Raw genomic sequence first — 17,514 nt, 5'->3', positions numbered from 1 at the left:
AAATGGGGAGGGACAGTGCCAGGCTAACAGCGAGGTGATCCAATATAGTGGGATGAGTTGTATTTGATGAAAAAGAGCCAGGCAAAGTCCTCTGAAGCTCCTGAACTCAGATAAAATAAAAGTGGATGGACACTGTGGCCTAGTATGTGGGATGATCTGAGCTGGAGATTATTATTTATTTTGGCATATAAAAAAAGTTAAGTTCTCTTTTGAGGGCACTGCTCTTGTTTATTTATTCATCTAGCTTGACTTTTTTGGTGTATCAGACTAAATACAGACCCTTTTTCTAGGACTCAGGTACAGAATATTCCCCCACCAACCCCCACTCACATTACTGGCAGGGGTGTTTAGAAGTCCAAATATGAACATTTTCCCATAACTGTTTATATCTCATACCTCTAGATAGGTTTCTTTCTAGAAGTCCAAATATGAACATTTTCCCATAACTGTTTATATCTCAAACCTCTAGATAGGTTTCTTTCTATCTAGAGAAATGGTAGAGAATTTCACCTCCTGAATATGTACACTTGCGATGTATTATATTCATTTCGTTCTCTGACAAGAGAGAGCAAGCAGAAAGAAGGTGGGTTAAAGTTCTTGAAAACAAAATAAAAAGACCCCCCTTTGCCCCTGGAAATGAACCCCCGGGTACAAAGTACTGGAGATCCATTAGTTTTGACAACCTCAGTTACTCTGGTGTTTCTCGTCATCGGTAAAGTTAACAAGGGCTGGTGAGACACGATGAGGCAAGATGCTGGTTTGTATTTTCAGAAACTCATAAATATTTCACAATACTGTCTTCTTACAATCAGATACACTGGTTTGCCAAGGGTGGTTATTCAAGCAGTGCTGGTGTCTGACAAAAGCTCTGCTGGAAAGCCAGCGGATGTGGGACTTGAGGTACACGTTGCTTGTCTTGTTTTGAAGTGCACGTTCTAATTCAGATGTGAGAGTTGTATTTGACCTCTAGAAACTGCTGCTGTCTATCCTGTAAAATATATTGTTGTGCACTAGAGGCAAAAAAAAATTCATCTTAGCCACATTGTCATATTATTTCTCATTCTCCAGCCCTGCAGTGCCCTTGTGCTTTTTTTTTTTTTGTACTTTACTGTGGATAGTAGAATTAGGCGCCAAAGGGTGGATTTAATTTGGAAGAAGCCTCTGTCTTGATAGAATGGCCTTAACACAGGCTCAGACACAGCAACCTGCAATTTCCTGAAGCTGGGCCCCAGCCAGCATGATCCAGGCTCTAAAAGTTAAGTCTAGCCTCAGCATCTCTCCTAACTAACCCAACTACAACACAGAGTGGCATGGATGCACAAGTCAGCCAAGTAGCAGTGGTTTTCTCCCTGATGTAATCAAACGAGAGCACGGATATCACTTGATTAACAGCTGCGGTATTAATTTCCCTTTTTGGTTGCTTGACTCACAGCAAGAATCATGTCAAGGCAGCAGAGAAGCAATTAAATTAATTTTAATCTTTGTCAGAGAAGATAACATGCTTATTTCTCTTCTCATTTAAATAATTAAAGTTTCAGGAGGTATTATTTCTGGCTTTAAAGAAATTGGTATCTTAATGTAATAGAATCCTTGTAATTATATACTTAATGGTTCTTAATAAGTTAATCATGGTTTTTCATTTAAAAATTTATTTTTACTTATTAAACTTTATTTGTTATACTAGTTTTGGAGAAACATAAAGGATGATGGATACAAAATACTACTGTCAGTTCTCATTAGAAATCCTTTCAGCATCCACCTCTTCCTCATTTTGTGTGTGTATGGACTTAAGTTTGAAATAGTCGTTTTAAATTTGGGTGTTAAAAAAATCCCACTTCTTCTCATGACAACATGGTCCATTTTATGATGATGTGACTTGATTTCTATGAAAGTAAGACAGTGCTGTATGGAGCAAATTGTGCAGTGAAACTCTTTTCATCTTAAATTGTCATTGGGCCATAGGAAATAATGTTTTTTATTTTTATTTTATTTATTTATTTATTTTTGCTTTTTGGGTCACACCCAGCGATGCTCAGGGGCTATTCCTGGCTTTGCACTCAGGAATTACTCCTGGCGGTGCTTGGGGGACCATATGGGATGCTGGGGATCGAACCCAGGTCGGCCGCGTACAAGGCAAACGCTCTACCCACTGTGCTATCGCTCCGGCCCGGAAATAATGTTTTTAAAGAAAATCTTGGAAGGGATTTGGTTCTTCAAATACTATAAAGTGACTTTCCCTTCACTCCAATGTTGTGAAATGCATCAGAAACAGTCCAGAGAAAAGGAATTAGGGCAGAATTCATAGATCAAGTGACCTTCTTCATTCGATGCTGACTTTCTGCTGTTATGCACATTGGGCCCACAGGATATTAAACAACATGTAATTTAGCTGTTATCAACTGGAGTCCCTCCTACTAGGGTGAGTGATCTTGAAAGGGAGGGAATCTTATACTAGAGAGAAACTAGCTCTCCTTTAAGACCCCAATTAGGAAGCCAGCATCTCACCAAAATTTTTTGCAAATACTTTCTCTTTCAGGATGTAATGCACTGATCGAGAGAAGAGCTCACACATCATGCAGATGCTATGGGCTCTGGACCAGAAACACAGAGGTTAGAGAGAAGCCAAACCTGGCACCTCAGAGTTGGCCCCTTTACCTAGGTGTTGGCAGGGTGGAGTTGTCTGTAGAAATGAGTTGATAAAAATTGAGTTCTTCCATTGGCTTTCAGAAGAGAGCTGCTGCTACTTTATACACGAGGCTTGGCAAACTGTCACTGCTACTGGAGGGATAGGCTGCCAAAAAATACACCTTTTTCTCCTGGTAAAGTGAGCAGAGGGACAGGCTAGATTCAGCTCCCTTCTCCTTAACTGAACCCTGACCTGACCCCCCAAGCAAGCTGCTTCTTTGTTAAATACAATCTGCAAGTCTGAAAATATCAGAATCAGAATGAACAATTGATACAGAGTCTGCAACAGAATTGGCAGGGAGAAGAGAAACATGGCATCTCAGTATATTCTAAATCAATTTGAAACTGCTGGTTCTTGCATGGCATTTATTTAGGGTTGACCCGGGTTCAATTCCTCTATCCCTCTCAGAGAGCCCTGCAAGCTACCGAGAGTATCCCTCCCACAAAGCAAAGCCTGGCAAGCTACCCGTGGAGTATTTGATATGCAAACAGCAACAACAAGTCTCACATTGGAGATGTTACTGGTGCCCACTAGAGCAAATCGATGAGCAACGGGACGACAGTGCCACAGTGCTACAGTACTTGAGAGTAGAAGCATTAAGTTCCTTGCCTTGCATGCAGCAGACTCTTGGTCAATCTGTAACATCACATATGGTCATCCCTGCACTGTCAGGAATGACCTGTGAGCACAGGGCTAGAAATAGCCCCTGAGTACTGCTAAGTGTGGGCAAAAAAGACAAACTCTCTGAGGACCAGTTTTGGATCTGACTAAATCTGGACATCCTTGGGGATTCTGAAGTGATTGTGTGACATTTTCTGCCACAGAGGAGTTAGAAGTATCATTTCATATACCTTATTTAATCTTCACAAAAATCTCTAAGTTTGATAGGCAAGACAGTTTCACAGTGGAAACCAGTTAACAAGAGAGGGATTTGACACCTAAAATATACATAATCTAAAGCACTACAGAGGTAACTTTAGGTAAGCTAGAACTAGAATCAAGAGATTCCCCTCACCCCCACCCTTTCCCAGGTCACAGCAGAAAACTTTTTCTTAGAAAGAATTGCTATGATTGTGACTGTGGTTATCAATTATCAATCAGGATGAGATGGAGGAAGAGGATATAATCGGTTCTCTTCAGTTCTCTATTAGTAATAGTGTGAATGTGATGAATTCTTACAAGGTGAGTAGTAGTTAGGAAATATATGGAAAGGTATATGCTTGAGTATATTAAAATTGACTGAAGGGAAATTTTATACACACTTTTAAAGCAGTGTGTATTTAGTAGTAAACAGTTAAAATGGGCTCATCTTGCTAAGTGTTTTCTGCTAGGAACACATACTTTTCCTGCAGCACTGGCTGCAGGTATATTTTTAAAGGGACATTATTCCCTTCTTGGGATCCTCTTTCCTTACAGTTATTACCATGATATCTGGCTAGAGGAGTCACTTATTCACCATGCAAATGTTGGTCACCACCACCATATGGCTGTCAGTATTCCTGTAGGTTATAAAAAGATTCCAAAAATAAGATTCTTATTTTAAGAGAACTAGGTGTAATCTGGTAGTGAGTAGAGCGTTTGCCTTGCATGTGGCTGATCCAGGTTGGATTCCTTCATCCCTCTCAGAGAGCCCAGCAAGCTAATGAGAGTATCCCACCCACACGGCAGAGCCTGGCGAGCTACCCGTGGCATATTTGATATGCCAAAAACAGTAACAAGTCTTACATGGAGATGTTACTGGTGTCCGCTCGAGCAAATCGATGAACAATGGGATGACAGTGCTACAGTGCTACATAAATAAACAAAAGACATATTATGAAAATAGTTGAACTGGGGATATGTGACTTGGGATGACAGCACAAGTGGCAGAGCACCTACTTTGTTTGTACAAAGTCCTGAGTTATAACATAACATGGGGAGTACATGTTGTAATTCTCCCTGTCTCCCAGGCAGCTCAGGTGGAGCACCAGTGACTGAAGTATTGCTGGCCTAAGAATTGAGCTTCCACCCTTTCCCCCACTTCCCGCTGCCGTCTGCGTCTCCCGAGTTTCTGAAGTCACTCCCTGCTCGCCCTGCGCACCCCGTCTCCCGAACCGGCTTGTAACTGCGCACGTCCATCAGGTACGAGGACCATCCCTCGGCCACGCCCTCCCGTCCCCCCCATCAACAGGAAGACACTGGGGGCGTGGCCTGTGTCTTAGTGGGCGTGGTCTAAAAGTGGGCGTGGCCTCCTCTCAGAGCGGCCAACGCTAACGCGGCCGCAGTCATTCTTTGCTACCTCAGCTCAATCGGTACTGTGTATTCCTTTGAAAACTCACTTTTGCGATCTCAAACACTTACGCAAAATAGCCATTAGCTTAGGCTGACAGTATAAAAGGTATCAGTGAATAAGGGAAGTTTAGCACAATCGGAGCCCCTTCTTCCCACAAAAAGGAAGAGGAATAAATAACTACAAGGTTCCAACTCTACTCTTCCCTGACAATATGAAGAAGCAGCGAAAATCCCCTCCACGAAGAGAGGGAGAAGAAAAGATACTAGAAACCTCAAAAGAGTCTCCCAACATCTACGACCTCTCAGATAAACAATTCAGAGAGGAAATCTGGAGGAGAGTCGACCTACTCCAAGCAAATATGGAACAGACATCCAATAAATTAAGGGAGGAGATGAATGAAGCGCTGGAACGGTCTACCAAGAAAATACAGGAAGAAATGAGAGCAGAAATGAGAGCAGAAATTTCAAACCTTCGAACGGAAGTCTCACAAATAAAGGAATCGGTAGATGAAATAAAAATCTCACTAGATGCCCTCAAAAGCAGAATGACTACAGCCGAAGACAGAATCAGCGAGCTTGAGGATGAGCTGCAGAAAGCTTACAGACAGCAACAAATAATGGCGAAAGACCTCAAAATGGCTATAGAGCGAATCAGAGCCCTGGGGGATGACTTCAAGAGGAACAACATAAGAATCATTGGAGTACCAGAACCACAGGGAAGTAACCCCAATGAAAAAAACATAGTCAAAGACATCATTACTAAGAAATTCCCAGAGCTGGAGAAGGCAGGCGTCCAGATACAAGAAGTCCGAAGAGTACCAGCAAAAAGAGACCCGAATAAAAAGACCCCAAGGCATATCATAGTCAGAATGGCGGATGCTGTAGATAGAGACACAATTCTACAAGTAGCAAGGTCAAAGAGGGAAATCACATACAAAGGAGCACCCCTCAGATTTACGGCCGATCTGTCAGAAGAAACCCTCCGAGCCCGAAGACAATGGTGGGACATAGTGAAAAAACTCAACGAAATGAATGCCTCACCAAGAATACTTTATCCAGCTAAACTCTCACTCAAACTCGAAGGAACCATACACTATTTCTCGGATAAACAACAGCTCAGGAACTTCATAGACTCAAAACCAATCTTGAAAGAAGGTCTAAAGGGGCTACTGTAAGACAAGGAGGAGCCCCATAAGAACAACAAATCCCACAGAAAGATGACACAAAACCACATCACAATAATCTCTCTCAATGTCAATGGCCTAAATGCACCTATCAAGAGACACAGAGTGGCTAAATGGATCCGGAAATTAAACCCAACATTCTGTTGCCTGCAAGAAACACACCTGAACAAACAGAGTAAACATAGACTAAAAGTCAAAGGATGGAAAACAATGCTCCAAGCAAACAACCCCCTTAAAAAAGCTGGAGTGGCCATCCTGGTATCCGACAACATAGATTTCAGGATGAAAAAGATCAAAAGGGACAGCGAAGGTCATTTTCTGTTTATCAAGGGATATGTACAACAGGAAGAAATCACACTCTTAAACGTATATGCTCCTAACAAACGACCGGCTAAATATTTAAAACGACTCTTAACAGACTTCAAAGAGGACATCACTAACAGCACAATTGTAGTCGGAGACTTCAATACGGCCTTATTGCCTCTAGATAGATCCACAAGAACAAAACTCAACAAGGAAACACTGACTCTGAAAGAAGAAATTGAAGAGAGAGGCCTAATAGACCTATACAGGGCCTTACACCCCCAAAAGAAAGAATACACATTCTTTTCCAGTGCACATGGAACATTTTCAAAAATAGACCATGTACTGGGCCCCAGAACATACCTCAATAGAATCGGAAAAATAGAAATTGTATCAACCATCTTTTCAGACCACGATGCGCTGAAGATAGAAGCTAACCACCCACAAAAACGGAAAATCAAATCAAACACCTGGATATTAAACAATTCCATGTTGAACAATGAGTGGGTCAAGAAGGAAATCAAGGAAGAAATCAAAAGATACTTAGAAACAAATGAGAATGAAGACACGAGCTACCAAAACCTATGGGACGCAGCTAAAGCCATGTTAAGGGGAAAATTTATAGCTCTCCAAGCATTCCTCAGGAAGGAAGAAAGGACCCACATAGATAGCTTGACTTCACGACTCAAGACCCTAGAAAAGGACCAGAAAAAGGACCCCAAACCAGACCGAAGGAAAGAAATAATAAAAATTAGAGCAGAAATTAATGACATCGAAACCAAAAAAACAATCCGAAAGATCAATGAAACAAAGAGTTGGTTCTTTGAGAAAATAAATAAGATTGATAAACCGCTAGCAAGTCTCACAAAGAAAGAAAGAGAGAAAACTCTAATAAATCGAATCAGAAATGAAAAGGGGGACATCATAACAGAAACCAGTGAGATTCAAAAGATCATTAGAGACTACTTTGAAGGTCTTTACGCCACAAAAAAGGAGAACCTAAAAGAAATGGATGGATTCCTTGATTCCTACAATCTCCCAACACTGAAGAAAGAAGACCTGGAATACCTGAATACACCCATCAATGTTAAGGAAATTGAAACGGTAATCAAAAACCTCCCCAAAAACAAAAGCCCAGGCCCAGATGGTTTCACTGGCGAATTCTTCCAAACATTTAAAGAAGACCTATTGCCTGTTTTCCTCAAACTTTTCCAGGAAATTGAAAAAACAGGAACTCTCCCAAGCAGTTTCTATGAAGCACATATCTCCCTAATACCAAAAGCAAACAAAGACACCACTAAGAAAGAAAATTACAGACCAATTTCCCTGATGAACACCGATGCGAAGATCCTCAACAAAATACTAGCAAATAGGATCCAACAACTCATCAAAAAGATCACGACCAAGTGGGATTCATCATCACGACCAAGTGGGATTCATCCCAGGGATGCAAGGATGGTTTAACATTCGGAAATCAATCAACATAATCCAGCATATCAACAAAAGCAAAGATAAAAACCATATGATCATATCAATAGATGCAGAGAAAGCATTTGACAAGATCCAACATCCTTTCATGATGAAAACCCTCGCCAAAATGGGGTTTGGAGGAACTTTCCTCAAGATAGTCGAAGCCATCTATCACAAGCCTACGGCAAGCATTATCCTCAACGGGGAAAAACTAAGGGCCTTTCCTCTGAGATCAGGCACAAGACAAGGATGCCCACTCTCACCACTCCTCTTCAATATAGTACTGGAAGTACTTGCGATAGCTATTAGACAAGAAAAAGAGATTAAGGGCATCCAGATAGGAAGGGAAGAAATCAAACTCTCACTATTTGCAGACGACATGATACTATATCTAGAGAAGCCTAAAACCTCTACTAAGAAACTCTTAGAAACAATAGACTTATACAGTAAAGTTGCAGGCTACAAAATCAATACCCAAAAATCCATGGCGTTCATATATGCAAACAATGAGGCAGAGGAAAGGGACATGAAAAAAGCAATCCCATTCACAATCGTGCCCCAGAAAATCAAGTACCTCGGAATCAGCTTAACCAAGGAAGTAAAAGACCTTTACAAAGAAAACTACATAACGCTACTCCATGAAATCAAAGAGGACATGATGAAATGGAAACATATACCCTGCTCGTGGATAGGGAGAATCAATGTTGTCAAAATGGCAATACTCCCTAAAGCATTATACAGATTCAATGCGATCCCTATAAATATACCCATGACACTCTTCAAAGAAATGGATCAAGCAATCCTAAAATTCATATGGAATAACAAACGTCCAAGGATAGCTAAAACAATTCTTGGCAAAAAGACGATGGGAGGCATCACCATCCCCAACCTCAAACTTTACTACAAAGCAGTAACAATTAAAACAGCATGGTACTGGAACAAAGGCAGAGCCGTAGACCAATGGAACAGGGTGGAATATCCCTACACACAACCCCAAATGTATGACCATCTAATCTTTGATAAGGGAGCAAGAGATGTGAAGTGGAGCAAGGAAAGCCTCTTTAACAAATGGTGCTGGCACAACTGGACAACCACATGCAAAAAAATGGGTTTAGACCTTGACCTGACACCATGCACAAAAGTCAGATCAAAATGGATTAAAGACCTCAACATTAGACCACAAACCATAAGGTACATTGAAGACAAGGTCGGAAAAACCCTCCACGATATTGAAGATAAAGGTATCTTCAAAGGTGACACGGAACTAAGCAATCTGGTAAAAACAGAGATCAACAAATGGGACTACATTAAACTAAAAAGCTTCTGCACCGCAAGAGATACAGTGACCAGAATACAAAGACTATCCACAGAATGGGAAAGGATATTTACACAATACCCATCAGATAAGGGGTTGATATCAATGGTATATAAAGCACTGGTTGAACTCTACAAGAAGAAAACATCCAACCCCATCAAAAAATGGGGCGAAGAAATGAACAGAAACTTTACCAAGGAAGAAATACGAATGGCCAAAAGGCACATGAAAAAGTGCTCTGCATCACTAATCATCAGAGAGATGCAGATCAAAACAACCATGAGATACCACCTCACACCACAGAGATTAGCACACATCCAAAAGAACAAAAGCAACCGCTGTTGGAGAGGATGTGGGGAGAAAGGGACCCTTCTTCACTGCTGGTGGGAATGCCGACTGGTTCAGCCCTTCTGGAAAACAATTTGGACGACTCTTAAAAAATTAGATATTGAATTCCCATTTGACCCAGCAATACCACTGCTGGGAATATATCCCAGAGAGGCAAAAAAGTACAATCGAAACAACATCTGCACATGTATGTTCATCGCAGCACTGTTTACAATAGCCAGAATCTGGAAAAAACCCGAATGCCCCAGAACGGATGACTGGTTGAGGAAACTTTGGTACATCTATACAATGGAATACTATGCAGCTGTTAGAAAAAAGGAGGTCAAGAATTTTGTAGTTAAGTGGATGGGCATGAAAAGTTTCATGCTGAGTGAAATGAGTCAGAAAGAGAGAGACAGACATAGAAAGATTGCACTCATCTATGGTATATAGAATAACAGAGTGGGAGACTAACACCCAAGAATTGTAGAAATAAGTACCAGGAGGTTGACTCCATGGCTTCGAGGCTGGCCTCATGTTCCGGGGAAAGGTCAACTCAGAGAAGCGATCACCAACTACATTGTATTCGAAGGCCATGTGGGGGAAGGGAGTTGCGGGCTGAATGAGGGCTAGAGACTGAGCACAGCGGCCACTCAACACCTTTATTGTAAACCACAACAGCTAATTAGAGAGAGAGAACAGAAGGGAATGCCTTGCCACAGTGGCAGGGTGGGTGGGGGGGAGATGGGATTGGGGAGGGTGCGAGGGACACTGGGTTTACGGGTGGTGGAGAATGGGCACTGGTGAAGGGATGGGTTCCCGAACTTTGTATGAGGGAAGTATAAGCACAAAAGTGTATAAATCTGTAACTGTACCCTCACGGTGATTCTCTAATTAAAAATAAATAAATTTAAAAATTAAAAAAAAAAAAAGAATTGAGCTTCCAAGTTCTCAAAGACTGATTGAGCCTCCCTGGATGTGGTCCTGGCCATCTCACCTTAAGCTCCACTGTGTGTGGCTGCTGTTAAAGAAAACAAAACAAAACAATGCAGGGGACATGATGGTGACAAGATAATAAAAAGACTGCTTGCCCACACAATGGGAAAAATAGGCACAATGAGCATCCTTGAAAAGTGGCTCAAATTCAGAATATATAAAGAACTCTTACAGGTAATATTAAAAAAGATTAATAAAATTCCAGTTAACTAAGCAGTAAGTAATCTTAATCATTTATTAAAAGAAAATATGCAAATGGTTAATAGACAAATTAAAAGGTACTTAACTTCATTGATCATTAGATAAGTGTTAATCCTACTGAAATAGCTAGAATAAAGATATCAAATCAGATAATAACAAGTTACACATGGTTGTGGAGAAATCAGAATCCTCATACATTTCTCGGAGTCAGAAAGAAGTGGAGTGATAACAGGCTGGGGCCAGAGCTCAGGCTCCGGCCGAGATTCGACCCGGGTGGCCATGCCTTTGCACAGCCGCGTGGATGTGGAACGAGCAGGAACCAGAGACAGCTTTAGGACTTGGGGTTCCAGCGAGTGCTTGCAACCATGTATGCAGACTGTGAACTAAGCTTTTGCTACATGCTGTTCCAGGAAGGGAAATGATTCCTTTTCCAACTTAAATCTCCCTGGACTTAATTACTATAATACAGAAATTGTAAACCTACTGTAAATTGTAAAGCTACTGCGGCCGCGCGACTTTTTATTTCTTCATTCTCATCAGTCAAAAACTTATTATCAAATATTTCCTTGTCAATAGAGCTGTATTCTTGGGGGATAAATTCCAACAAAAATAGTGAGTCTGTGTTGAAGACAATGAAATTACTTAATTTTTCTTTTTTACAAACTTATGAACTTTCATCTTTGGATTTGGTTTACATCCCCCCACCAGTGCCCATTCTTCTTCACCAATGTTCCAAGTATCCCTCCCACCACCTAACTTTTAAAAGTCTTACTTTCTAATTTCTTTTTAGCCCAATGCAACAAAACAAGAAACTGCATTTGGCCTATTAGAGTTTGGTGACAGAATAAATCATCAGACTTTGCCAAAATTTACATTGAGATCTCTAATTTTCTTTATTCTCATTAAGACACATGGCTTATAGGAAGCAGGGCATGGGGTTTTATGTTTGCCAGTCAGGGGAGTCAAACTTGCCTCTTCCCTTTCTCATGTCCTGGCAATGACCAATCACAAGGTACTTCTTATATGTGGAACACCCTATATGTGTTTCCACTATATGTATTTCCACTAATTGTGGAAAGAGCCTATTGGCCTCCATTATGGAAGACAAAATGTTTAACAGGGATTTACATCAGTGTCTATTTGACTTCTTTTTACCTAATAGAGTAGAATATGTTTTCTCATTTTACCTGTGTCCATTCAGTTTACATGGATGAGTATGAAATGTTCAAATCTCCTAAATGCATGAAATGTGCTTTGAGCAAGGTGTAGAATACTTATGCCATCTTTATAACACATATAGCTCTTAGCACTTTACAGATCAATTTTCTGCTTTAAAGGGTGCCATTTATAAACTAGCAAATACTGCAAGTGACTAATTAGCCAAATTAATGAGGGCTTATTTACTTGAAGTCTCTAGTGCCCTTGCAACTTGGGATATTTCATTATTAAAATCTGCAAGTGTTTCCTCCAATTAATTTTTAACGTACAGCTCTTGCCTCTTATTAGTAATATGTAATATCCTGATACTTTAGAGGGATTTGCAAGCATTATTTTATTGCTATTTCTCATAGAGAACCACTGGAAGATTTAGTCCAAAGTCCAAAGTGATAGTTTACTTTTCACTTCTTTGTTTCTGCGAATAGTGCTTTTGGGATATTTTATAATGATCGTTTACAGGTATAGTAAAGATTGATAAAGAGTAGTTATTAATACCCATTCTGAGAAAGGGATAGAAGGAAGAACATGGCTTGTTATTTGCTGTAAAATGATGATAAACTATCACTGTATCACTGTCATCCCACTGCTCATCGATTTGCTGGAGTGGGCACCAGTAATTTAACGTCTCCATTGTGAGACTTGTTGTTACTGTTTTTAGCATTTTGAATACACCACGGGTAGCTTGCCAGGCTCTGCCTTGCAGGTGAGATACTCTGGGTAGCTTGCTGGGCTCTTCGAGAGGGACAGAGGAATCGAACCCAGTTCAGCTGCATGCAAGGCAAACGCCCTACCGCTGTGCTATCATTCCAGGCCAATGATAAGCTAAATATAAATAATTTTGCTTGCCCTTGTATAGAGGCATATATGGAGAGTACATTAAAGAGTGACAGAATTATGTTTTTCAGAACTCTAGATTCTAATAAAACTTCAAAACGAATGACTTATTCAAAAAAAGAGATTTCTAAATTTCAGCTTTTAAGGAGATTTATTTTATATATTTACTAGGATTATAAAATGGTAATTTTAGTCTTCACACATGATGATGAATATATTCTTTTAAAGCACAGTTTAATAAAATACTTTTACAAATTAGGTCCCGGTCATAAATTGCAGGAGACCCCGGTGAGGGAAATAATCTAATTCTTAGAGTTAAAGCATTAGAGCATTGAGACTTTTCAGTAGATTTTCAACGAAATTTGAAAGGCACACAGACACATGGGTGTCTATCTCCTATTTATGGTTAAAAATAAAATTTGGCAGAAAATGGCTGTAAGCCAGTTCAGACATTGAATTTACTAGATAGACTGCCCAAAGCAAATGGAACAAGATAAAGAACTAATGGAAACCAGTAAAACAAAGTATGAACATATAGAAAGTATCAATAAAAAGAGAGACATACACACTATACATATGTCTATCACTTAATTTTACTAAAATTATTTTACCGTGGATAGTAAAGTGAGTAGGGCATTTGCTCTGCATACGGCCAACCTGGTTTAATCCCCCCGCATCCCTTATGGTCCCCCAAGCACTGCCAGGAGTAATTCCTGAGTGCAGAGCTAGGGTGTGAGCATTGCTGATGTCACCCCTGAGCATTGCTGAGTGTGACCCACAAAGCAAAATAAAAAAACCCAAAACCAAAAATCTATGTTTTCAAAGTATTGATAAAGAGATAGACCTATCTATATTATATATAGAGGTATGAACATGTTGAAAGATTGATAAAGAGATAAACATAAAAAATAGAAATTCTGGACTGAAAAGAAAAAAGAGATAAAATGAAAAGTTCCCTGAGGTATTGACTAGCAGATCTGAAAAAATAAAAACAGAAAAAATAAACTTGAATAATAACAATTTAATCAGACAATCTTACTAACATAAAGAAAATGAAATAAAATGAAGATAGGCAAAAGATTTATGAGATGTCATCAAACACTTGAATACATTATAGCAATTGCAGAAGGAGAAGTAAAATATAAATAAATAATGGCTAACAATCTCAAATTAGATGGAAAATTTGAATCTACACATCCAAAATGATGAACCAACTTTATACTCCAAAGAATTCACATTGAGGTGCCTAATTATCAAGTTACAAAAGTTAATAATAAAGAGAAAATCTTGAAAGCAGTAAGAGAAAAGAAATCCATCACTAGAAATCGTCCTGAATAAAATTGGCAGCTGGACCGGAGAGACAGGACAGCAGGCAGGGCATTTGCATTTCTAGCGGCATATCTGAGTTTGATCACCAGTATACCATATGGTCCCCCGAGCACAGTCAGGAGTGATTCTTGAGTGCAGAACCAGGAGCAACCCCTGAGCACTGCCCAGTATGTCCCCCACCAAAAAACACAAAAACAAATAAAATTCACTGTTCACCTCAGCCTAGGAACTAGAATATATATGTATATATGTATATATACATATATGTATATATGCATAAATATGTATATATGTATATGCAAACAATAAAGAAAGACCCGGAAGTATAGGGGGCAGTGGGGAAAGGTTGCCCATCCACTCTAAGAAGACCCCAGAGTTCTCAGCCCAACACCGGGTACAGGGATACTGAGGTTTACTCAGTTTGGTGTCTCTACAGAGATTCTTAATGAAGTTGAGGAGTTGGGCCAATAAGCCCATTGGTGTGGCGTCAGTGACGTGTGGGTGCAGCAGCCAAGTCTTAAGCAGGGTGGGGACTTGGCCTATGCTCCTCCGAGGGCTCCCCAGAGTTTACAGTCAGGGTGACCGGCGTGTCCATAAATATCTACTGCTGGGTTGCATGTCCTCCAAGATTTAGTTCGAGAATCTGAAGAGCAGCGCTTGTGGAGCACACGGAGGCTGAAATACGGTCTCTGCCAATGTAGAGCCATGATGGATACATGAGATGCATAGGACTGATGAGTGATGTAGCTGGCTGTAGGGCCTGCTCCCTGTTCCCTGATGCCATCTCTCCACTGATCGGTCAGAAAAGCAGCTGAGTGTCACACTTGCAACTAATCTGGGTTCACTCCTGGCTCCAATTTTAGGGATCATTTGTGGCCATGCTTAAGGGAACATAGAGGGCACTGGAAACTGAAAAGAGGTTGGCTGTGTGTAAGGGTAACTTACTCCTGGATCTATTCTCAAGGACTGTTTCTGGGGCTATTCCAAGCACCATCTGCAGTGCATGCGGCTGCCTCAACTTTGGTATCTATCAACTTAAGCAACTCAGAGGAATAGAAATTATGTGTCTTTTGAATGTAGTGAAGGAAGAGATAAAATTAGGAATTCCATATCTGGTAAACCTGTATTCCTATATAACAAAAGTGGAATGAACCCGTTGTTAGTGGGCTTTTATTACAAAAAATGCTCAAGTATCTTATGTTGAAATACAACATAATTAGAGAATGAAAAAGAAATAAAAAACTTTGGTAAAGGTAACCACACAGATAAATAAAAAGTCATTTTAACTGCATTTTCAAATTTAGAACTTTTTTGGCTTTCTATATATATTGATGCATGAAGTATAAATAATAAATTTGTGTTTAATCTGTAACAGGAAAAACAGTAGTAGAGGTCAGGAAGAAGTAGAATTTTTATTTGCAAATGTTGTTAAGATACTATCAAGTTAAACTAGATTTTTATTCATTTAACATATAAAATGCAATCATCACGGAAATCATTGAGAAAAACCTTTAGATATTTATGGGGAAATAAATAAAAAGGGAATCAAATGGCTTACTGGATAAAAAATGTATCAAACACACAAAAAACCATCAGAGGACTTAAGGAATAAAAATACAAAGATATATAGAAAACAATAACCAGTGGTATAAGTTTTTCTTATTAGTAATCACTTGATATATAATATGTTAAATTAATAAAAATTAAAAGATTTCCAGAGTACATTTAAGTATTTCCAGGATAATTTATGCTATACGTTACTGGTGCCCACTCAAGGAAATTGATAAACAATGGGATGACAGTGACAGAGACAGATCTATTACTGAAGGCTATAGTGAGGTGCTTATAATGAGAACATTCAGAAATGCATGGACACCTAGAACACATCAAATTGATATCCATATCTGGAGTACTTGCAGAACTAAGTTGAATATCTCCAGCACATTGAGAAGGGAGTGATTGATGTCAGTGATTAAATTACACTTCATTTAAGGTTATCAGTTTCACTTAACACTTTAAAATTTTAATTGTTCTACTTAATTTTGACAAATGACTATTTTCTTATTTGAAACTAAGTTCGGCAGAGCCTGGCAAGCTACCTGTGGCGTATTTGATATGCCAAAAACAGTAACAAGTCTCACAATGGAGATGTTACTGTTGCCTACTCAAGCAAATCGAAGAGCAACGGGATGAGTGACAGTGAAACTAAGCTACATAGCATACTGTGAAAAACCTTAAAATAAAAGAGAAAATACATATTATTATTTTTTTACTGCTATGGGGTCATAGTTCTAAAACATGATGGCAACATAGATAGGATAATTTCCAATGAAGAAAATTTTATGAAAAAGATTTGACATATTAAAATTGAAGAAAATATTAAAACCAAAGCAGGGGCAGGGCATGTCTACATTCAGGTTACTGATTTAGAATGCAGAGAGAATAGGTTTCAGAGCTGAATGGGAATTTGGTTGGTTGATTTTGGAGGTGAGAAAGGATAAGTGCACAGAGATTATAGAAATGGGTGTTGAATAGAAAGTTACTTTGAGGCCAGGAAACTAAGGGAACTCTATGCAATCCAGACCTTCCTTGTATTTAGGGATGACTTCAGGTTCTCTGGAAAGGAAGTAACAATCCCACCCTTAAATATAAAGGATGTTACTAACACTGTGCAAGATAAAAAAAAATGACTATTAATGGTCAAATAACAATCTTTGTCCATTTGGGACAGATGGCTCTTTTCTGCATCTACACTCCTTTTCTTCTATCTTCAAGTCTTCTAACTTCTCAGTGAGTGCTTTGGGTAGAAGGCAATGCTTAAATATACATATATATGTAAACCTTCTGTTTTGGAAGAGAAGATATTTAGGTATTATGGTTATTTGAAGACAAAGTGACTTAGGAGTTTTGTGTTTTTCCCACTCCCTAAACTGATAAAGAACATTTGTGATTTTTTTCTATTCTTTCTTTCTTTATTTTAGTGAATCACCGTGAGATACAGTTACAAACTTATAAGTGATTTTTATAAAGTATAGTTTCCATTTTACTTTCCCCTAGAGGAGTTTGTTTTGATCCTTAAGGTCTTTAGCTGTCTTACATAGGTGTGAGTGGAGTTCGTGGGGAGTACCTGCAGGTCTGAGCGTAGGTGTGTGTGAGCTTTGGAATAAATGATTCCTTACTATCTTTCTGTGAGTGGCCCAACTCACAAAGGATGTAACTTCACATACAGCTTGGGAAGTCTATAAGCATCTAAGATACTCACTTCAGAAATGTCCCTTGCAACTGCAGTTCCTAAACTGTTTCTAATGATAAACTTCTTAATAATCTGGTCTTTGGGCACAAACTGGGCAAAGGTGGTAAAGCAAATTGGATTCATGTGA

The 17,514-nt window shown here is 39.4% G+C and overlaps 1 pseudogene; it reads left to right on the top strand.

Annotated features, from left to right (window-relative positions):
* The first annotated feature begins 741 nt into the window (after window positions 1-741).
* Window positions 742-17,514, top strand: part of LOC101549661 (peptidyl-prolyl cis-trans isomerase-like 3) — a 62,516-nt pseudogene continuing 45,743 nt past the window's right edge.

The sequence above is a fragment of the Sorex araneus genome, chromosome 8, assembly GCF_027595985.1.
Source record: "Sorex araneus isolate mSorAra2 chromosome 8, mSorAra2.pri, whole genome shotgun sequence".
Classification (NCBI taxonomy): domain Eukaryota; kingdom Metazoa; phylum Chordata; class Mammalia; order Eulipotyphla; family Soricidae; genus Sorex; species Sorex araneus.
The sequence above is the reverse complement of the archived record's forward strand: the minus strand, read 5'-3'. Positions and strand labels throughout refer to the sequence as shown.